Source organism: Panthera tigris, chromosome X (assembly GCF_018350195.1).
Source record: "Panthera tigris isolate Pti1 chromosome X, P.tigris_Pti1_mat1.1, whole genome shotgun sequence".
NCBI lineage: Eukaryota > Metazoa > Chordata > Mammalia > Carnivora > Felidae > Panthera > Panthera tigris.
The window spans coordinates 97,419,889-97,424,794 of NC_056677.1; the positions used below are offsets into that span (position 1 = coordinate 97,419,889).

The 4,906-nt window shown below is 47.7% G+C and overlaps 1 non-coding gene and 1 pseudogene across 1 annotated transcript; one reads left to right on the forward strand and one right to left on the reverse strand.

Moving 5' to 3' along the window:
- The first annotated feature begins 1,012 nt into the window (after window positions 1-1,012).
- Window positions 1,013-1,085, forward strand: TRNAK-CUU. The gene has a single exon. It is a non-coding gene; the product is annotated as a tRNA-Lys (tRNA).
- A 2,321-nt stretch (window positions 1,086-3,406) lies between these two features.
- On the reverse strand, window positions 3,407-3,814 carry LOC102967815 (annotated as a pseudogene).
- Between the last annotated feature and the right edge of the window lie 1,092 nt (window positions 3,815-4,906).

Here is a 4,906-nt window from a genome sequence, read left to right on the forward strand (position 1 = left end):
AGAATACTCTCTATTTTAAATGTTTTCCTCATACCTATCAGAGACAGCTGCTGATGAGATTATCATATCAAATCGATGATCAGAATTTATAATAGAAGACATTATCCCACAATAGTAATAAAACCCATAAAATATCTAGGATTAAGCAAAAAAAAAAAAAAAAATGACCAGGAGGACCTCTATAAGAAAGAAACTATAAAACTTCTATGGGACGTAAAATAAGACTTTAACAGGAAGACTCAACATTTTAACATTGTCAGTTCCCCATAAATTAATCTAGAAATCTAACACGCACACAATGAAAATTCTAGAAAGAAATTCGCAGAAGGGAGAGATGGGGAACTCGACAAAATGATCATAAAAATACATTAAAATTTAGAAAAGGACGGTAATAAGTAGGGATTGAGCCTACCAGACAGTAAAGGGTATTATCAAGCCACACTATTTCAAGAAGCGTGATGCAGAAATTGACAAGAATTGGCGATTTAAAGGATCAGAATGGAGTATAGAAACAGACTCAAATATATGGGAGGAGAACATAGTACTATATGATAAAGTTGATATGCATTCATTCAACAAATACTTATCGAGCCATATGTGATGCAGGCGTGCAACACTCAAAATTTCTGTCTTAAGGGGAGTTTAAATTCTCATGGAGAAAAAAAAACCACCGTAAATAAAATCTGTAGGACAGCAGTGATCAGTGCTATTGAGAAAACTCAGGCAGGAAACGGTGATGGGAGTTGGAGGGATTGTGATTTTCAACAGAGTGGTCATCTCTGAGGAGGTGGCATTTCAGCACAGACCGGGAGGTGAAGGCACGGGCCATGTAGACATCTGGGGAAAGAGCAGACCAGGATTTTTCAACCTGGGCGATATTGACGGTTGGCAAGATAATTCTTCGTTGTAGGGGAGGCTGTGGTGTGAACTGTACAATGTTTCGCAGCACCGCCTGGCCTCAACCCACTGCATGCTCCCCCAGGGTGTGACAACCAACACTGTCTCCAGGGGCGCCTGGCTGGCTCAGTCGGTGGAGCGTGTGACTCTTGATCTCGGGGTCGTGAGTTCGAGCCCCACGTTGGGCATAGAGCCTACTTAAAGAATAAAATAAAATTTAAAAACATGTCTCCAAACATCCCCAAATGTCACCTGGGGAGCAAAATGGCCCCTGAATGAGAGCCTCCGCGTTGGAGGGAACAGTGAGGGCAAAGGTTTTGAGTGGCTGGGCATGTTAAAGCAACAGCAAGGGAGCCACTGTGACAGGAGTGGAGTGAACGTGGGTCGGGGATCCAGGTGGGGAGGGATGCTGGGAGGAGAGCCAGTAGAATATGAGGTAACATTTCCGAGGGAGCAGTCGATGGCAGATGGCACAGGGTCTTGTAAGGCACTGTGATGACTGAATCTCTTACGCGGGATGAGACGAAAAAGCCATCGGAGGATTTTGTGCCAAGAAATGATTTGATGTTTGGGGCGCCTGGGTGGCTCCGTCGGTTAAGTGTCCGGCTCTTGATCTGGGCTCAGTCATGATCTCACGGTTCATGAGTTCAAGCCCCGCGTTGGGCTCTGTGCTGACAGAGTGGAGCCTGCTTGGGATTCTCTCTCCCTCTGTCTCTTTACTGTTCGGGAGAAAACCTCGGCGCTTGAAAAGATTTTCTTTTTTTCCAGCCTACTAGAAGAAACAGACGTATAAAGCACTGCTTTATACGCAGCAATAAAAACGCCTGTAGGATATCCAGATAAATGAACACAGATTTTATTTTTACGTCATCGCTACACCCAGTGCGGGGTTTGAACTCACAACCCGGGGATCAAAGGTCACATGATCCGCCGCCGACTGAGCCAGCCAGGCACCCCAGGGCTTGCAGATTTTAAGAGAAGATTGGGAGTTGGGTTTTGGACACGTTGAACTCCAGTGACCTTTTGTCCATCAGAGTGGAGGGGAGGTGGTCAGTGGATATGTGGCTCTGAATTGCCTAAGAGAGGTCAGGGCTGGAAATATACATTTGAGGTCGTTAGCAGATAGGTGGTATTTAAAGCCTTGAGAGCAAATGAGATCACCATAGGAGTAAACTCAGACAGGGGCGCTTGGCTGGCTCCGTTGATAGAGCATATGCGACTCTTGATCTTGGGGTTGTGAGTTGGAGCCCCACATTGGGTGTAGAGATTACTTGAAACTAAAATCTTCCCAAAAAATAGGGGGGGGTAGTAAATTCAGACGGAAAAAGATCTAAGGACTGAGCCCCGGGACAGACCAACGCCAAGAGGTCAGGGGGGAGCGGGGAGGAGCTGGCAGAGGAAACTGAAAGGACAAGTCGAGAGAAATGAATGAAAACCAGCAGTGCATGTGCGTCCTGGAAGCCGAGAGGAGAAAATGCCTCAAGGAAGCGGGAGTAATCGATTATGTCAAACGTCACGCACAGGTCACCGGATTTAGCACAAGGGAAGTAATTAGTCACCTTGATAACGGCGGTTTTAGCGGAATAGCCGGAATAGCCGGGGCGACTTCGACTTCTCCAGGGTGGGGGGGAGCCTTGTTTTAGCCGAGGAAGAGAAAGTAACCAGAGGAGGGAGTGAGTTCAAGAGAAAGATTCCAGAGGGGGGTCTAGAAGTAACATCTTGGCAGGTGTCTAGGAGAGACACAGTAAAGGGAGGGGCAGGAGGGACGGGGGCACTGCGGGAGTCAGGTCCCTGCGTAGAAGGGGGTGGAATAGAGCGCACACACAGAGGACGCAGGTACTACCGCCAGAAATGCGAAGAGGTGTTTGGCTTTTATGAAAAGAGCTGCTACCGAACTATACCGTAGGGTCCTTCAGCAAAGCGACGTGGTCTCATGCAAACTTCTGGAAAGCAGGGGATACCTTTTGCTTTAGGCCGCTTCGGTTTACAAAAGGTTTCCAGGCAACACTATGCTTTCAGACAGTGGGGGGAACCTGAATACGGATGTATTCAAATGGTTTCTAGTAGTAGGATTTGGACGCACCCAAATATCTATCACATTGATTTTTTTTTTTTTTTAAATACCGTGTATTGGGGCACCTGGCTGGCTCAGTCGGTCAAGCGTTCAAGTGCGGCTCAGGTCATGATCTCGCGGTTCGTGAGTTCGAGCCCTGCATCGGGCTCTCTGCTGTCAGCACACAGCCCGCTTCGGATCCTCTGCCTCCCCCTCTCTCTGCCCCTCCCCTACTCTTGTGCTGTCTTTCTCTCCCTCTCCCTCTTTCTCTCTCTCTCTCAAAAATAAATAAACCTTTTCCAAAAAGTTACTCAGGCGATACTTTCAGGCGGATACTTTAAGTGGAAACAGCAAGCTGCGAATCACATGGAAAAGATGATGTTGTTGTTGTTGTTCTAACAGAACAAGCCTTTTGATTTATCACTCAACAACCCTTCGTGGTTTGTTTGGTTTTTTTTATTTCGCTTTCTGACTCTGTGCTTTTGCCTTCGACACTTTCACCACGATTTTCTGCTCCTCGATAAGGAAAGCATGTTTGATCCTGTCACGAACACACTTAGCACACGCGGAACCACCATAGGTCCTGCTGACGTGTGTTTTCGTCGTAGGCAACCTCGTAAGAACCTCAGGTCTCCCGGCACGAACTCCTCGAAGTCAGCCTGGGCACATACCACATGCTTTTTGGTGCCTTCTCACCCTTCTTGGTATAAAGGTAGACGATTCTGTTGCCAGGGGTTTGGGACAGCCTCGTTTTGTTAAGGGCTGTAGCGAACGATGGCCTACGACAGGTTGCCAAATGCTGGACCATTCTGAATGCCTACAGACGTCGTCCCCTGATCTTTTTTTTTTTTTTTTTAAGAAGCGGGAGGGAGGATATTAAAGTATCAAGACCCGATGACAGCGGTTTCCTAAGGGCGGTGGGAATGGGGCAGGAAAGGGGGTCAGAAGGCTCTTAATTTTTACTCTATGCAGTTCTAAGTGACTTAGTTTCTACAACAGACATTTCTTTATTTTTTTTTTTAAAGTTTTTACTTCTTTATTTGAGAGAGACAGAGACAGCGCAGGTCCAGGAGGCGCACAGAGAGAAGGAGGGAGAGAATCCCAAGCAGGCTCCTCGCTGCCAACGTAGAGCCCGACGAGACTCGAAGTCATGAGATCATGACCTGAGCCAAAATCGGGAGTCGGATGCTTAACCAACCGAGCCACCCAGACGCCCCTACAACAGGCATTTCTTAATTTGGTAGTAATTTGTATTTGTTTTTTTTAAATGTTTATTGATTTTGAGAGAGGGAGCATGAGCCCGGGCGGGGGGGAGCAGAGAGAAAGGGAGACAGAGAACCCCAAGCAGCCTCCAAGCTCAGCGCGGGGCCAAAAGCGGGGCTCGATCTCACGAACCGTGAGATCACGACCTGAGCCGAAACCAAGAGTCGGGCGCTTAACGGACTGAGCCCCCGGGCGCCCCACAACCTGCTTTCCTGTAAACGTTTGGACAAAGTGGACCACAAGCAGTTTACAAAGGAGTCGTCAGTGATTCATTCAGTCGGTCACATGTTCATTTCTCCCTTCATGCAGCAAATATGTCTCAAGTTCTCGCTAGGCACCGGATACACCAAGATGCCCTTGGTGATGGACAGACACTGCTCCGAGGCAGCTCACTCACCCGGGGGGGTTGCTAAAGCCAGCAGTCGCAGCCTGAAGTGACTGAACCACAGGAGCAGCTGATACGGCCCGAATCAATTGTGCGTCATTAACCGCCACGAACAAAACAGGAAGTGAATGCCTGTCCCAAGAATGTCCCAAAGTAGAAGAGAACAGGACAGAAGCAGACATTTTTTTCAGTTTTTTAAATTTGATTTTTAATTTATTCAAGTAACCTCTACACCCAACGTGGGGCTCGAACTCACGACCCCTGAGATCAAAAGCCACATACTCCACCGACTGAGCCCGGCGGGCGTC